Source organism: Meleagris gallopavo, chromosome 2 (genome assembly GCF_905368555.1).
Source record: "Meleagris gallopavo chromosome 2, MGAL_WU_HG_1.1, whole genome shotgun sequence".
NCBI classification, from domain to species: Eukaryota; Metazoa; Chordata; class Aves; order Galliformes; family Phasianidae; genus Meleagris; species Meleagris gallopavo.
In genome coordinates, this window is record NC_139405.1 from 53092200 (window position 1) to 53111409 (window position 19210).

Sequence of the window (19210 nt, forward strand, 5' to 3'; positions counted from 1 at the left end):
TGAAATCCTTCCTAATTGTGTTAGTTTTTCTGTTCATAAAGATAGCAGGAAAAGTCAGTCACAGTTGTATTGTTACTGCAAACATGAGGAAAGAAAAATACAAGTTTATGTTACTAATTTGAGTAAATTTGAAATCATAAATTCAAGTGGGCTGAACAGGAAAATGCATTTAAACTGTAAAACAGCTCTTGAAATTTTCCAGAATAGAACATGTTCCATAATACTTAACCAAAAGCAAAGAAATGAGGTTGATAGTAATGATTTCCAGTCTCTATCCTACTGCACTACTTACTTTCACATCACTGTGAGTGTTGCTAGTGAAGTGTTGCACAGATTAAGTCCATAGTTTAATCAATGTTATGTTTTATGATATTCTCCTTCCAGAATCTTCAATGGAAGATAGATTATACTTAAGTTAAATATATAATCATCACCGGTAGAGCCTGACCCAGTAGATACCTGTGTCAGTCATGCTTTAGCACTGAATTATGTAGGAATGCCCACCGTCTTTCATTACTTGTATTAACTTTCCTGTTTTGTGTCATCTTTCACATTATTCATATTCATATCTTGTACACTGTGAAACATGTCAGACTCCACTGTATCTTTCACAGACAAAGTGTCACTTGCATCAGAAAAAAAGCCTAGTTTATTAAACTTATTTGCCAGAGGACTTGATTCAAGCATATAGAAAATTTCCTGTTGCTCTCCGGGGAAGAGAATTTCCAGTCCTTAGAGGATTTTGAAGGAAATTGGAAAGTAAAGAAAAATATTGTTCACCATCATTGACTAAAATATTCTTTACATTTCAGACAAATCAGGATATAAACCACTTGCTTTAAAAATAATTTACTTCATTTTGATAATATAATACTTATGTTTCAAGTTACTGCTTTTCATTTTGACACTATCAAAAACAAGACAGTTTGAGTCTATTACAAAATTACTTTTCCCTTTCTCCTTAAAATGGAATTACAGCACAGAAGACTCAGTTCTGTGAATTAGTTAGATTTATTTAAATCTGTGTTCTCTGACAGAATTGCTCAGTTTGGTTTGTTCCAGCCAGCCTTAATTTACATATGCAAAAAGGAGTCAATAGAACATGAGAGTGGTTAGTGACATCTCACTAAGCATTTGATATTATATGGTTTTAATACAATCAAAAGCACCTATTTCTGAGTTTCACATCAAATTGATGTATGGTTATCTAACACTCTCTTAGAGTCTGTAAAGTAAAGACAGGTATCTCCTGATGGTTCCATTTTCATCGACTCTACCTAAGAGTAGTGCAAAGCAGCTGCTGGAGTTCAAGACTATTTTCTGAAGTGGTGCTTAGTGCTTTAGATGAAGTCTTAGCTAAAGAACATTATCAGTAAGCACACTATAAATACATTGTTCCTCCCAATAGTTAAGATGTTAATTTTTTGCCATCTTCATATGTTTATACACTATATGCTTCTGTGTAATTCACTTCCACCAACATCACAAAATGATAATAGGCCTTTTTATTATACTTGGACATACATACAAGATAGAAAAGGAAACACTATTAGCATCTACCCTTATTTTACAAATAGGAAGCTAAAGCACAAAATAATTTAATTCACTTGCAAAAGTTAGGGCAGTTGCTGATCTGGTACATTTTCTGAGCATTCTCTGAATGCCTACAATTTCAATTCTTCAGGGACTGCAGAAAACAGTCCATGTACAACACATGAATTCTTTCTGATGTGTATAGATGCACCTCTAAAGCATCTTAATATTTCCTTATCTAGCTACAAAGTATGTTTTCACAACCCAAAGGGCTTACCTGCCCCTCCGCTTTGTGTTTACCATTACTGGATGGAAAGCACAGGCTTGAATGACTTAGTGTTACCAAGAAAAGACGCTTACAGCCAATGGTACTTTATTCCCATCAATGTGTACAATACAGAGAGAGTCACAGAATAATACAAGGCTGGAAAGTACTCCCTGAGATTATCTAGTCCAACCTCCAGCAGAGTCTCTTAAAGCAAGTTGCTCTTAACTGTGACCAGTGGCATTTTGAATATCTCCAAGATGGAGACTTCACAACTTCTCTGGACAATCTGTTCCCATATTTTACCATGTTCACAGTTTAAAAAAAAAAAAAAAAAAGTTTGCTATGTGCAGGTGAAATTTCTTGTATTTTAATTTGTGCACATCACCACCCATTCCTCTCAGTGGGCAGAGCACCACTGAGAGGAGCCTGGCTCCCTGTTATTGATTGCTTCCTGTAATGCAATGGAAAGCACAAGGATGACAGCAGAGGAACAAAAATCCCAGGCTAAGCAAGTGAAAATTTACTCAAACACCACCACAATGAGCACAGTAATAAAGGAAAGAAACAGCTTACCTTCAGAAGACCTCAGGTACACAGAAGTTTCCAGAGAAACACTCTCATCTCCACTGGCTCCACCCCTTTCAGTGACTCAGGTGCATTGCATGCAACTGAGCTCCCCTCAGTTGGCCCTGCCTTCCTACCCGGTATTCAATCACTGTTTCAAGTCCTGACTTAGCATTTACACTACACCTCACATGAAGCACATTAGTAAGATCTCCTTACCATTCTCTAGATAGAAGAAGATAAACTTCTTCCTGTTTTTTTAGCCTCTCTTTGTATGGAAGAAGCTCCAATCCATTAATCATCTTTGTGACTCTTACTGGACTCTTTCCCTTATGTCCTTATCTTTGTTTTATTACAGAGCCCTTAACTGGATGCAGCGTTCCAGATACGTCTCACCTGTGTTGAGTAAAGGGGAGGAATTACCTCCCCTAGTCTACTGGCAGAGCTGATCCTCATGCAACTCAATGTGCTATTGGCAGAGAAAACTTTCTTTTGTAATAGGTAGTAGTAAGACCTCATATAATGAATGCTACTACCTGAAAAAGTTGACTTAGATGTTAGTGACTCCAAGATGAGTGAGACAAAAGTACGGGTTATGAACAAGTCATAAATTCAGCCCTGGCTACAAAACCACAGTGATATGCATAAATTCTGATTTACGTTTGTTTCCATTCTCTGAAGTCCAGAAATGAAACTAGCTCCTTCTAAACCACATCAAATATTCCTCCTCCTCATGACAGATTGCACTGTAGGTATCACTTCTAACAACTGGTAAAACAATTGGGCTCATGATTTACACATTAGCCCTACAGAGTACTACAACAGCAGTTAAGCTTTGAGTGAATGAGCTAGATTCTACCCTAAATAATTAGTCTAAAACATGTTTTTTAAAGACAATTCTTGGAGGAAAATTACTAATTTAAACTGTGGGTCAGGTACCCTGCTTTTTGATATTACTTTTTTTTTAAATTTAAGTGCTTTGTACGCCTACAGTCATGAACATGATAGATACATCTAGAATATTTCAAGGATTTTTGCTTGGGTCTTATTGACTCCAAACTTACCACTCTAAAATACACTTTGATCAAGTGAAAGGATATGTGATGGCTTATGTTCTTTTAAGGTGAGAGTGAACCACATTATTCTAAGGGCTTTTATATTATTCTTATTATTTTTGTTGTTGCTGTCAATACTATTATCTAGAATTACTCAGGAATCCGTAGATTCACTCAGTGAGGTTTGCTCTTTCTTTTCAAATTTATCACCATTTAACTGTTTTGGAAGCTAAGTAAACAACAGAATAGGTCAGCAACCTAGTTAACTAGGGTAACCCATTAAATAGTTTAGCGCTTGAAGTTGCAAGTAACAGTGCATATTATATCATTTTTATGATTAGCACGTACACTGGTTAGATTCTATCTAAAGTACCTGAGAGATATTGTTAGCAGTGTCTTTCAGAAAATAAATTCACACTATACTTTTCAGATCAAAGCAAATTTCCTTGAAAATTAACATTGCCCAGTAAAGACACAGCCCATGTTTACAATTTTCATCATTTTCACCCAGGCATCTTTTCCACAAAAGATATACAAGATCTGACACTGGATAACTACCTGTGGGGAACAGAAACCCCATTCATGCTGAAATTTGGAGCCACTTGATTAACTCATCAAAAGATAATTTTTGAACATTCCTTGCATAAGAAAGTGGAACTGCTGTTTATGTGGCCTGTTACATATTCTTCCTGCATTTCACACAGAAAATAAACATGTGCTTTTTTACCACCCAAACTTTAATAAATTTCAGGGGAGAACAGCTCTTTTTTTAACTGTGAGTCATTCTTTGCTAATTCAATCAAGTTGAAGCTGACAAAATAACAAGAAGATTTTGGAGATATTTTTACCATGTTTGTCACTCCATCAAATGACAGTGCAAAGTTCCCCTGTCTGAATTTCCATCAAATACTTAGCAGGAATGCTAAGCCTTTCAGAATCCCATTGTACCTCTGTTTCATGGCATGTGAGTTATTTGCTTTCATCTCCCCTTTGCTGTATAAAAGAGGATCTAAGGCTGTAAAAACTTCAATCCAGAGATTCATGCAGCTGTACATAACAGATCGTTCCTCACTGCATCACAACATCAAACCAAACAAAATGTCTCAGAAAGCTACAGTATTTGCAGCTAGGCTGTCATAGATCTCCTTTTTTGTTTTTCAAAAAAAAGTGGCTGAATGCCCAGCACCTGCCTCCATACTGACATTTTCTCTAGCACTGAGGTAGAGGAATCAACCTTTGTCAGTATCTTCTCAGCGATTAGTTAGAAACAATGAAATGAAAAGCCTCAGACTCTTTCCTTGCTTTTGGAACACAGGATTAAAATAAAGAATGCTTGATGTTATTGATTTAATGAGTGCTGGAGGCTTTAGAGCATCCTCTATGTTTTGAGAACAAGTCATGTCCACAGGTCTCACAACCACAACCCATTTGGTTGGCTTTCCCCACTTCTTGGGAACTTGTTTATATATTTGACTGTTACAATCACCCACAGCGTTCACTCCTGTGCTGTATGAAGCATTCAAATGCCTGCAGTGATTTCAGTCTGTCTCTCTCAACAGGGAAAGAAAGAAAATAAAGGGCACAGTTCTGATGAAGAAGAGAGGATAGGGAGAAGAGTGGGGTGAAGGGGGTGAGGGGGGAGGGGGAGAGAACATTAAAATGCTAGATAAAACACCACAACAGGAACAGGGATAAAACCTCTTACCTGTTGTGTGCAAAATGCATTAATGTCCTAGTAGATTTTATCAGCTAGGAATCCCTTCTACTAGCTATGAACTGAGAGGTAAGCCAAAGGAGTTTGCATAGGGTGCTTTATAGTAGATTGATTCATAAGAAGTGAGTTAATCTCTCTCAGACCTTTTGCCTTTGTTCTCCTTTTTTCTTGAGAAGTTCATATGTTATAAAATGACATTTTCGTATGGTAATCTCTCCTCCTTGTAGTGTTGCTCTTCAAGATTAGCTAGAGGGATGAAACATAATGAACAGTGCCTTCCCAGAAAAACAACACAAACAACCAAGTTGGTCCCTTCCAAACCCTACAATTCTGTGATTCTGTGATTCTGTGAACCAAAAACAAACATACAGACAAACAAAAAGTTCACCAAAAAAAAAAAAGAAACAAATCGAAAACTAAAATACAATCCTTATAATTAATCTGACTCTGTGATAAAAGTAACAGGATTATGAAGTCCTGATATATATAAATATAACACAGTAGATGTAGGTTTATGTCATAAACATCTACAGTAATAGTTCTGTGTACACAAATACACTTAAATAAACAAGATGTCCAGCTTCTTTGCCCACAGGTTACCATCTCTGGTCTCCAAAAGTTACAAAGACACAGTACCTGAACATGTGATTTCTAAATGGCCCTTCCCCCATGCTGGTTTTGGTTTCCTCAAATTGAGCTGCTTTCTCTTCCCCCATCTCCTTTACTCTCAGTAGGCAAACGAGTCTGAAACCGAGAGGCAAAATCATTACTTCCCTATTATTTTAAGCCATGCAAGATAACCTCTCTCTAAGGCTGATGCTAAAATATGCACATAGTTCTGATGTCTAGACAATTATGAAATATATGTGTAGAACTCTGCACATGCAAAAGAGAAATGCATCCCAAATGAAGCACTTTTATTAAAGAAGTATAATCACTGGGATAACTAATTACGTCAATACCACATAGTTAATTAAACCTATTATAGTTACTATTCCCACGGACGAGAGGTCAGACAAAGAAGCTATACCCCTGACTCTACTGTGCTAACAAAAGGGAGAAATAAAATATATTAAATACTGTTTCTCATTCAGGTTACAGAAAGAAAAGTTTAGCAACTACACATTCACCTAACAAGGGAACTCCAGAGGTAATTTGAGTCAGTATATTTGTAACAGACTTCTTCAAATGGAGATCTTAAAAATACTGTATAGTTCCATTTGATTTGTGCTAACTGAGTAGATGAGGCATCTGGCAGAATTCTTCCAGATTTTTTCTAGTAGAATTTAAATGCATTTTTTCACCAGTGGATAGATTTGAAGTGACCGGAAAAACATGACATAATGTGGGAAGATAATGAGATTTGCAGTGCCATTCAATCAAATCTCTTTCCACCTCTCCTACCTAAAGGTAGAACAGTTAAAGATGACATTGTGAGATGTCTCAAAGTTCTGGTAACATGAGAGTTTTTATTTCAGTTCCCAGTCATCCATCAGAAAAGTTTTCGCAGGTTGCTATTACTTATTTTATAACAAATCATGCTCTGAATCTAGTGACAGGGATTAAAAATCTAAGCCATAAGCAGTTCTTGTATAAGGACTTGTAAATTCTTATAAATTATCCAGTTAGTATCTGAAGTAATAATATCTAGATGTACGAGGTGTAAAGTGTTACAACAAAATCTTAAAGATGCTGAAATCTTTTGAAAGTATAGGCATAAGTGATAAAGCTCACAAGCCACAATAATACACTTATATACACACATACACAGACTTAAAACTTGATTTTCACCAAAATATGTAGACATCACAACCATCAACATTTATAGTAATTGCCTGTGTCAATGTTTTTCAGGTTTTGACCCATGGGATCTTTGGAATCAATAGCATGCTCCAACGAGGTCCGTGAGTGATGTCCAAAAAATATATTTTTTTCACATGCCACACAACAATTTAGATGTCAGAAACATCTTCAGGAGCCCTTAACTCCCTGGACATTTTGGAAATTCAAAAATTAAAAGGGTTTGCAAGGCTGATCTGATGCTAATCAGGAAGAAAAGAAAGAAGAAAGAAAGGAAGAAACGAACAAACGAATGAACAAAGGAAGGCAAATAATTAGGTTAGGAACAGTAAGCTATTAAAATTCAAAATTTTGCTTTAAAGAAAAATTGCATGTCCCAAATCTGCAGATAGTAAATTTTTTCTGCAAAATTATATGCCTGTACAATAGAATTGGCATTTCAATACTGATGTGCCAGCTCTAAAATTCAGTCAAAGTCATCCTAATGGTATTATTTAATTATCTTACATTGTTATTTAATGTACTGCTAGAGACTTTATTTCCGTATAAGAAAAATTAGAGTTCTCTGACACCTTAATATCCAAACTGAGATTACAATCAAGAAGTAATAGGAGGGAAGTCCTATTTAAAAATAAACAAATGAGACACACACCAATCAAAGATATGCTAATATTGTATAGTACAATGTACACTAAAAATCCTAGATTAGTTCCAGATAAGCTGGTTTTGCCCTGAAAGCACTACGCAGCACAGCTCCCTGAAGAAATAGTAACCCACTTCAAAAATGATACTACTACATCACAACACTGTACCAAAGTCAGGATGAGTATGGATATATCATATATGACTAGCTCAATGCCACACAGAAAATCCATGGCAGAGACGTGTCAGTTTGGAACAAACTGGAAGTGAGGCTAATCTTCTTCATGAAATTTCCAAAGGAAAGCAGAGATGGAGTAATCTTCCAAAATTAAAAACAGTTGTGAAAGAAAAAACTGCCCTGTTTTTATTATATGCCCAAATATTGTGTCAATTTATGAGCTCAGACAACAAGAGATGACAGAAAACCTTACTCCTGAATGTCTGTACAATTCTAGTCTCAGTGAGAGCTCCTCACAGCATTAAATTTATGCTACATTAGCAAAAGTGTTGCTACTCTATGACATTCACTTCAGACCTATATTCTAGAAGTTAATTACCTATGATATCTATGATACCTAAGACTGCTAAGGAAAGAGAAAAGCAGAAGGATTCAGAATAAGTTGGGTACTGCAGTGTGCGTAACCAAAAAGTGAAGAGCTTTGCTATAGGCTGGTAGGAATCACTATCCATTCATTCAGACAACTAATACCACTCTTCTGTCTATTTCCCTCAAAATTTAACTTAGATAAACAGAAGACTCAGGTGTCTAGAAATACATCACAAAGCTCAGAGTTGTTTTGCTAAAGCTTGTCCCCTATGCTGCTAAATGGTGAGAATGGTCTCCGTCCTGCTTTTTGCCCATATCACTTAGCACTCTCCCAAGTGATTCCTTCCTGTGATCCAGAAGTTAACACAAACTATTCCAGGTAGGCAGTTAGATGTAGCCAAACTCTTTCCTACTTTGGAAATTAGCAAAATTAAATCACGTTTGCAGCCAGAACAGGCCAATGGGACACAGGATCGGAAAGAAGGCAATGACACTGTTTATTTCACTATACAGAGGTAATTCTGTTTTGATATTATTATTGGTCCCTAGGCAGTTGCACATCATGTCTTGCTACTTTACATTTTAGCCATGATTCCAGTATTAATACTTGAAAACAGACCATTTCTAAAATGCAAAAATACTTCAGAGACATCAGAACAGCTTTTGAACGTCCAATTCTTCAAATATCTTCTTGCTTTTGCTTAAGGTTTTCTGCCATAAAAACATATCTGCCAGCAAGAAAACTGTGATCCAAAGCAGTAATATGCAATTCCTCTGTGGTTTGTTTGGATTATTATTTGGCAGCTAGGCAGAACGGCCATTTAACAAATGAGATGAAGAGGATAGAATAAATTTAAAATTTAAGATAATGTTTTCATTTTTCTGTGAAGTCTAATCACACACAGTCAAGAAAAAAAAAAGTGACTCTCTGAATGATTTTTTTACTGTTGTCACATAACAGTTCCCTAATCCCAAACAAGGACAGCTGTACTTGTCAAATGTTTTCACTGATACAAGTGTTCAGTTCCAATTCAAATCAAAGACAGACCTGTGTGCTCTCCTGTCAGAGTGCTAAGGCCAATTAGAGAAAGCTCCTGACACCCACCAGCGTCAGAACTCACTGTGGAATCAGTGTGCACTAGCGGTGTTTTTAAAATGCTCTTTTGAGAACCTAGTATATTAAAACTAAGAAATACGAAATAAGGACTCTTACCATAAGGCATCAGGATTTTCAGCATTTTGCTGAAAAGAATTGATCCCACAGTGTAAACTTGCAATGGTAAGAATCTTTAGCTTTCTGCCTTGAGGCATCAGGTAAAGACCTGCCAAGACTGTCTCTTTGGAAAAAAGTGACATCTGACTCATTTGCTCCAAAAGGACTTTATCTGTCATGGAGCAATTTTTCAGCATACGAAACAGAAATACACTAGCATTGAAATCTCTTGACTTGTTGCAGGAGCTATTAGAGTGAAATTACGTGTATTCAAAGGCTATATTAATTATTAGAGGCCCTATTATTTTCAGTACGTGATCATTTCTGCTTACTAAGGACAAGTCAATACATTACTTATCAAGCTTTGTGATTAAGAAGAAACCAGGTACTAGTATCCTCTCTGGAAAGCCCATCTATATGTGTCAAGGTGACCAATGATTTCCAGTTGTTGGGAATACTTTTTATGAGTAAAAAATTTGCTAATCTTGTAAGGAATGGGTTGAAATCATTGTCATCACAACCAAGCGTAGAAGATAACCTGAAACTCAGTTTCCCTCAAGTTGGCTCCAGTTAAAAAGACAAAGAACATGTGAAGTAGAAGTTAGTTTCATTCCTGGCTATAGTGAAAAGCTAAAGTTGGCCTACCAATAGCAGTAGCAAAAATAACCACACTTTCTTTCTTCTACTCTCTTTTTTTTTTATTATTCAGATTGCACTTTCTTGCTTCTGTAAATGCTGCTGACCTCTGAGCATGCCCAAATGCTATGAATGTAAAAACAACTGACATTCCTAAAGGTGAACTTGGAGTCATCCTGTCCCAGTACCATTTGTGCACCATTCTTCCTTCTTCAGATACAGATGTCAAGTCTGACAGCCATGGAGACTGACAGCTGAAGATGAGGGGCTCAGACAGCAGGAGTCCCATGATGATGACTTAGCAGTGGGAATATGCAAAATAAAATGCAGCTTAAACACATGTTCTCAAATTTGTCTCATGTGGTCATTCAATTTTCAAGAGACTGGTGGTCAATCTGTCTTGCATGTAGACAAGAGCATGACCATACTGTTATAATGTTATCTTAAAATGTTAAAATGCAAACAAGATGTTTCTTGTTCTAATCAACAAATAAACATTGGCATTACAGGAAAAAAAAAAAAAAGAGAAAAATGAGTGAAATAAAATCAGTTTTCCTATTCCCATATTTGCTTTATTTATCAAGTTAGTTAACATGCAATTTCATATGGAAAAACCACCAGACATATGTCTAATTAATGTTCTTACTGGAAGTATGATTCAATCTGTCACCTAAATCAGCATTGCCATAAGTTGACAGAGCAATATATGCCAACCTATTGGTAAACCCAAGAATTACAGGAGAGGAAATGAGCACTGAATGATCACCTGTTCCATCTGCTGCAGCTCAAATAAAACCAGAAATATCTATCTCATTTCTCTCTCTACCTAATACATACACAAACTGCAACTCTACAGTCTCTTTAAGTAACCCATTTTAACTCTTCACCATCTTCATTATGAGGTTTTTATGGTTGTCTTGTATATTATTTCATAGTTGTCTTCTAGGTCACTGATATCTTTCATTTACTTATACCTAATTGTATATTCCTCCTCAGTCCTTGAAAAACTCTTTTTAGACTGAACACAGCTAATTTACTCAAATTTCCCTCACAGTCAAGTTTTGTAACTCCCTGATCATTGTTTGCTCCGGGTACTTTGAATACTGTCCTTAAAGTTTGAGAGGGGAAATTTTGCTCCACCTGAGGCCTAACCAAAGGCAAGGAAGGAAGAATATTTCATAATCACTGTGCATCATTGCCCTATTTAATGAAACAGTACAGCAATTGCCTTTTTTTTTTTTTTTAATGCAGCTGCATTTAAATAATCTTGGGCCAGGAATCCATTTAGTCTGTATTTTCTTCTCTAAGGAATGATCAAAAATGGTATAGATAAATCTGTACTGTACAATAATATGATAACTTGTTTCAAATTTTTTTTTTTTTCTTCATCAGTGCAGTGATAGAGTTTTATTACCCCCAGGGCAGGAGGACTTACACTGCCACTCTAAAAAGGCTTTTTAATTTTTCTTAATGTAAATATTTTTCTTAGTGTAAATAAGTTCATTATCCACAAGAAAGTCCAAAGGTTTTCTGAAGCCTACTGAACTTCTGACTTCTCCTGTTGCCGCAAGATCAGAATCACCGACATGCAGCCACCACACGGAATATAATTTTTTCCATGCAGTTGCTACAGATGTGTGTGGAAATAACCACATGGACAAGTGATCAGTTAGGTCACAAATAGACTATTTGCACCTGCAAAAACTTAATTAGTTTTCACAGCCATAATGACCACGTTTTCATGGATATCTCTATTATTTTTTAACAATGTTTATGTGTGTTTTTTGGGAGAATCCTTCCATATTTTGTGATATACCTATTCAGACGGTCGAATTGGATATTATTGGAAAACTGCTATTCATAATGTATTAGACACTGCCACTCAAGGGCAGCTGAGACTGGGCTTTATAAATCCCACCCAATAATATTACTTTAATCTAATAGGTCTGTGTGCAAAAAAAAACAATGTTCCTTATTTAAAGGAGTGATACAATGGCTGTGAAAACTTTCCCCACACTTCCATGTCAACTTGTCTTATCTCCTATCTCATTGTTGAGCGTTGTTGAGGCCATATTGCTGATCTTACCAATCTTTTGTGTGTCCAAGTGACAATTTGCACATGCAACCAAGGAATGCGTGCATGACCTGGCTGGAGTTTCACATTCATTCAAGCACAAGTTACACTGAAAAAAATAAATAAATAAAATAAAAATAAATTAAACCATTTCTTGCAGCCAATTTGGGAAAAATCTTTTAGGCAGAGATTCATCAAGTTCCCATTTAGTTTTATGGGCCTGACTATATTTTCTTTTTATGTAACTATGTAAGGGCTCTGCGTGCTAAAGCAAATATCTCACAACTTGCTCAGCGGAGTCTGTGCTATGTAGAGCTTACACAGAGCCACCTATTTTTTATTGATTTCAAAATGCATTCTCCTGTAGTTCAAATTAAGATTTGACTACTACATCTGTCATTTCAAAATACATGGAAATAAAATATTTGTAATTTGTGCGTAAAATCTTTATAAGTTTGATTGGTTAAAACGTCAAAGTTTTAAATAAATAGTGTAAAAATACTTTTCCATGTAAACGTATACCTGATCATCCCAAGTCACTTGCCTGTTACTCGCTTCATTTGCCTAATATACAATGGTATAGAGACTTCTGGACAATGATGACAGAATGTTTACTAGAAAGAACACTTTATGCTATTATAGAGAGACTGTTTAATTCATTAATCTTAAGAAACTTCACAAGCACACTGTAAGCTTCACAACTCTCCTAACAAGAAGAAACCTGAAGGAAGAAGAAAACCGATTAATGCCAGCAGAGCTGGTAGACAGTTCTTTCTGATGAAGGTGGCAGAAATGACTGATGGCAATCACTTTATGCTGTTAGTTGAATGATCTCATGACGAAGAAATTCAGAGAAGTTTCTTCTGAAAACCAAGTGACTGAGCTCTTGTCAGAAGAGTGCATCCAAGCTTTTCTTCCACAATAGTGCTGAAAGAGGGACAGCTGACACAAAACTGAGAAGGAAAAATAATACAAGTAACTTTAGCAAGTTTTGTCCAGATGTTTTGTAGAGCATAGCCACTGATTGTAGCCAGCTGTATTGCTGTTACTGAAGAGGTCTTTGCTGAAGATGTGTTTTCAGCCTGATAAATAAAGCATTCATCATGTTTTCACTTCATTTGTCATTTAATTACTGATAAAAGGCTTTTAGTGATAACCCTTTTATAAAGTTATTACAATCAGAGTCTCTCCATGAAAGGAAATGTCAGAAAATGAGCATTCAACAAGTATGGAGGCATAAGGGACATAAGTGGCACTGTTTGCTACATTTAACTCTCAGGTGTACTTTCTTTGGATATTACAAAGAAAAGCTTTTTACACATTTTAAAATGTTGCAAAACACTGATAGAAGCAACTTCTCTGCTGTTCTTGTCAAGGCAGCTGATCTTGATAATTTCCCTTTCCAGAGTCTTATAAAATGGATTAAGTAGATATTCTGGGGGGGGAAACGTAATTTAGATCAGTAAATCTCCTTATTTATAAATAAAACCATATGCATGGTCACCCTTTAAAATTTGCCAGCTACCTATGAGAACAAACTTAATCATAGTATTTGTGATTTGTAATTAGGCCCTGTAATAATTTTGGAGATATTTAAGAGACACTGCAACCAGGCAGAGATCCAAAGAGTAAGAAACTTGATGGGATCCTTGCTATCCAGTTCAGGAGATTTTGTATTGACTCTTATTGAATTAGTTCTTTCTCCAAGGCAAAACTTGCAAGTTTCAAACTCAACTCCAAAAGCTTCTTCCCGTGTTTTCTACTGAAAATCAGAACGTGCATTGAATCATTGGATGCTTTGGGGCGTTACTCAGTCTAGCTTCTTGGAGGCTTGTGAATGGACAGAAGACACTTAATAACACCAGAATACTGGTGTTACCAGATGTATACATAATGTATATACATGGTTGTTGCTTTACCAACATTGGAGATGTTCCAATTAAATGTTACAGTAAGGTATATTCTGGTAGGCAATTCCTCTGGGAGCCAAGCTCTGTAGCTTTGTGCCACGGTTAGCCAATTTACTGCTTAATACACAGAAATAAACTGAGTCTGGGGCAAATTATATGTTTTTTTACTGTTTTTCATTTTCAGGGCTGGAGAAGAGGAGGACACAGCCAGCAGCACTTGAAAACGAAGGGTGATATTCTGGCCTTGGATGTTCTGGGCAAATCCCACTCAGCTCACAGCTCACTGCAAAGTGAACTGCTGCAGTTCCCACAAAGTATATTTAATTTGGTCATGCAGCCCACTGACCTTTCTACCAGTGAGAAAAACAACAGTGCTGTCAGTCATGCTTCAGGCAAGTAGAACAGCTAGCACATTCCCAGTGCCTCAGCACATCTCAGTATGTGCACACATTCACATACCCACACACAATTCATCACTGCCTGAACCAATACTGTTAAAAGTTCATGAGTCTGTATGTAGTAAATGTGGGTATACAAATATATTTATACACCTCAAAGATGCAAACACATTAAAAATTTCAAGAGTCACTGTGCTACAGTAAATATGGAAATACATATTCATTCTCTCTTCAGTCAATTTGCCTCCAAAATACTATCAAAGAGCAAAAATTTTTAAAAGTAAATATAGTTTATTTTTACTACCTCATGCTAATCATACCATCTTAGCTTCAGCTCATCCTTTTCAGTATCAAGATTCAAATAAAAAGCAGATGATAATTATTGGACTTACTTCGGACAGAGAAAAATGAAAAAGAAAAAAAAAAAAGCCCCTCAAAATCTAGAGAGCAAACTGTGAGATAAACATAACATTTAATTTTTACCCTTACTATATTAGTGCTTTCCAGAGTATCAAGATAATGACTGCTTGTGAGGACAGCCAAACAGAGGAGAATCAGTAATGAGGCTTCACAAGGACATTACTGTCTGAACTCAAGACTGCAGGGGACCTATGTGAAATCAACACAGGGAAGATCTCCTAGGGGTGTCCTTCTGCCCAGTCTGCTCAGTGGTAGTAAACCAACTGCTATTGAAGACTATACATTCTACAAAAGACATGGAGAGAGTAAACTCTCCTTTGTCTGTAATCTGGTGAATAACATCAGGTCAATAAATAGGTGCCTATAGAAATACCCTCTATCAGAGGTTAGAGGAGGACCTGTCCTGGCCATGGGAAACACATGTAAGACCAGAGGTTTCAGCAATGGCAGTAGATCAAAAGGAGGAAATTCTAATCTTTCCTATTCTTCTGTGCCAAATATAACTCATTTTGTGAGGTTGGGTATGTATTGCTTATGATCTCTGGATTCCCCACAAATCGTTCAGTTGATTCTTGGATTTGTGGCAACACCTGTTTTCTTCATATAATTCCCAAGCATTTTATTCAACCTCAGTCAGTCTCTCTCATCTACTCCCAGAAAAGAGATTATCATAATGCCTGGGATTCTTAAGTACCTCTGAGTCAGAGAAAACACAGAGATTTCAGTACAGTTGTCCCAAAACTTAGAAGTGGTAAAGTTTTATGTGAGTACAAATATGATTCCACATAAAAATCCCAAATAGCACTGAAGATTATATTTGTTACTGCCATCAAAACATGGGAAAATATTAATGCTGAGATGCATTACATATTTCATCCTTATGCACACCTGTTTCACCAAATTTTAACTCACAAACAAAAGTCATCCATTCAAGGGAACAAAGTGGGATAACTGCATGCTGGCAGTTTTGTTTAATTTTTTGCCATTGCTGGTGGCGACTAGATACACAGTTTGGTAAATTATAGGGCGCCTGCACTTTCTGACACCAAGGAAAACTTGGTCAAAGACTACAACACTCGGGTAGGAGCAATTGCCTTTGTACTATTCCTTTCTCTGCTCTTTTGAGAGGTGTCCCCAATTATACAGATTTCAAACTCCAGACTGAAGCATAAATCCCCCTCAAGTTATTGCTTATTAATGAAAAGGGGTGCATATTGAAAAGGAAAAAGAAAAAGAAAAAAAGAAAAACATTTCCATTATTCCATTAGTAACTTTTATTTGGTCAATATCTTGCAGATGGAACACTTGCCTTAATAAACCAATCTAGTGGCTTTCTGTCATGGAGTGACATCATCGGTGGACAAAGGGAAAGCAATTGATCTAATCTACCTGGACTTGTGCAAGGCCTTAGATATGGTTCCACCACTTGGACCATTGGAGATACATGGATTTGAAGGGTAGACTATTTGGGGGATAAGAAATTGGTTGGAAGGTCACAGCCAGAAAGTTGTGGTCAATGGCTGTATGTCCAGGTGGAGGCTGGGGATGAGCAGTGTTCCCCAAGGGTCTGTCTAAGGACTTGTACTCTTTAACATTTTTGTGAATGATATAGAAGTGGGATTGAGTGCACCCTCAGCATGTTTGCTGTTGACACCAAGCTGCGTGGTGCAATTAATATGGCAGAAGGAAGGGATGCAATCTAGAGGGACCTTGATAAGCTTCAAGGGTGAGCCCATGTGAACATAATGAGGTTCAACAAAGCAAAGTACAAGGTTTTCCCTTGCGTCAGAGTAATCTCAGGTATGTTTACAGACTAGGAGAAAAGCTCCTTGAGAATAGCACTGCTGAGAAGAACTTAGGCATCCTGGTAGATGAAAAACCTAACATGACCAAGCAGCATGCTCTTGCAGCTTGAAAGGTATCCTGGGCTACATCAAAAAAAGGGTGGCCAGCAAGGCAAGGAAGGTAATTGTTTATTTCCACTCTGCCCTCTTGAGGACCCACCTGGAGTGTTGTGTCCAGGTCTGGGCTCCCCAGCACAGGAAAGAAGTTGAGCTTTTGGGAGGGTCCAGAGGAGGGCCATGAAGATGATCAGAAGGCTGGAGCACTTCTCCTTTGAAGATAGACTGAAGGAGCTGGGCTTGTTCAGTCTGGAGAAGAGAACACTGCAAGAAGACCTCACAAATGCCTTCCAGTATTTAAAGGAAGTTTATAAATACGAGGGAAATCAGCTTTTTAGATGGATAGATAGCAATAGGACAAGGGGAATGGATTTAAACTAAAGTATGGAAGATGAGGATTAGATGTCAGAAGCAATTCACTGAGAATGCAGTGAGGTGCTGGAAAATGCTACTCAGAGAAGTTGTGGATGTTCTTTCCCTGGAAGTGTTCAAAGCCAGATTAGATGGGGTCCTGGGCAACCTTATTGAGTATTTGATCTAGTGGTTGGTGACCCTGACTGTGGCACAGGGATTGGGATTTGATGATCCTTGAGGTCCCTGCCAACCCAAGCTATTCTGTGATTCTGTGACTCTATTACTCTACGATTCTATGATGAACAAGGTGTTACACTGCTATTGCACCGTAAGATCAAAACAAATAACGTGATCACAGAACAAGGGAGGCAGAATATAATATGCAGATAATTGGAGTTAAAGAAGGCAATATATTTCACATCAGTATGGATGGCAAGTGAAATGTTCTGTAGCTGGCCCAGCAGTTTATACAGCTGAGATATAGCTATTTCTTTATGATTTTACCAATGGATAATTCATGGCAGGTCTCTTGAATAATTTAGTTTGAGAGATTTTTAATACTCTATCATTTTTTTTTTTTCCTAAAACTGTATTTAAAAATATTAAGCATTCATTAGAAGATAGAAAGTTCTAAAAAATCCTTATCTTCCACAGCTTCAAAGTAATGTTCTATTGAAGAAACAAAGATATAGGAATGCCAAAAATACTTTCCCTTTAGAGTATTCACTTGCAAGATTATTTCCATGTAATTTTTTACTCAGCATACAAGATTGGAAACATTTTGGATTCCTTTCAGCTATGCTGAGGCCAATCCAGATGTTGAGTACAGTATTTTTATTTTTGATTTCTATTCACTCATCACCAAGCATCAGCCAAAATCTGCCTCTGTTTGTGCAGTCTTTTTCATTAGTAGAGAGGAATATGTAAAATGTTTACAGCTGAAATACGCAGTAAGAAAATATATCCAATTTATGAGAGAATATTTCATGAAACTACTTATTAAATATTGCCAGCAAGGCACCAAGTGTAATTACACCCAGTTGTCTTTCATTCCTCTTTGCAAATATGACAATTTCTCATTCCTGTTTTCATATCTCATCTTTTTGTCATCATCACTAGCAGTGAAGAGAGACAAAGCTCATATTCTCTTCAAATAAAAGAATAAATGTTCAATTTGACTGAGAATTTGTAAATTTGGAGTAATATCTAATTGATTTCCAATCAATTTCCAGTTCAAATAGATTCTCCTTGAATTGATTTTTTTTCTCCCCTAGAAACTATTCTAAACATGAAGGAGAATTATAGGACCTAGGGAGGAAAAGAGGGAAAGAGCTATTTTGGCTTACTAAAATGCATTTACATACAAGGAACAGCAATAAATACCACCTGCTGAGACTTAAGGACTTGAACAAAACCACCCCAATACACAGACAGAAGCCTGCAAACTAAGAGAGAAGGAAATTTAGCTTTCTGAGAAAAAAATATTTTAAGAAAGTAAGAAAAGTATATGCTGTGGTGGGGAATGTTTTTAAAAGCCTCTTTCAAACCCTCTTGGCAAGTAAAGTTTTGTTTGGTTTGGTTAAAAGCACTGTAGCTTATGCCTTTGGCATTCAAATTTACATGCTAATAAAAGTGTGCTTATAAACTTGAATAACCACACTCCACAGTCGCAAACACTGCACCCCTGAATCTAAAAGCTGCTACTGCCAACATATGCTTATTGTCCAGATCTCTCCATCTGCAGTCAATTATTTTTCTATGACCAAAAAATTCCAGTCCTTTACTGCATGCTCCCAATTATTAAAATGCATTTTTGCTCTCTGAAAATCACATTTTTTTATCATCTTCCAATTCCATATCAAATGCATTCAGTTTAATTACAGCTTTTCCACCAATTTGCAAAGCTTTGAAAATCCTCACTGGATTCTGAGGATGAAACTGAGCATCCTTTATTTCACTGAACATCCTCAACAAAGGGAAATGCAGACCAAGGTTGCTCATCACTTATACCTGTGTAGCCTCATTGGCTTTAAATTACACTTTCTGCTACCCAAGTATAACTCAAATTTCAGTACCATTATTGGTGCAGTTGATCAGAACATATTAAACAGTGGTGACAATACACAAGAACAAATAAGTTCACTTCCTCTCTCTTCCTCACATCACACCAAAGAACAAGAA

At 36.7% G+C, this 19210-nt stretch overlaps 1 long non-coding RNA gene across 1 annotated transcript in view; it reads left to right on the plus strand.

Moving 5' to 3' along the window:
• LOC104909737 (uncharacterized) overlaps positions 1 to 10312 on the plus strand; it is a 29183-nt gene extending 18871 nt beyond the window's left edge. The window contains exons 2-3 of the long non-coding RNA XR_014881371.1: positions 6989 to 7034; positions 10046 to 10312. This is a non-coding gene — a long non-coding RNA (uncharacterized LOC104909737). The remainder of the gene's footprint in view (positions 1 to 6988; positions 7035 to 10045) is intronic.
• The last annotated feature ends 8898 nt before the right edge of the window (positions 10313 to 19210 follow it).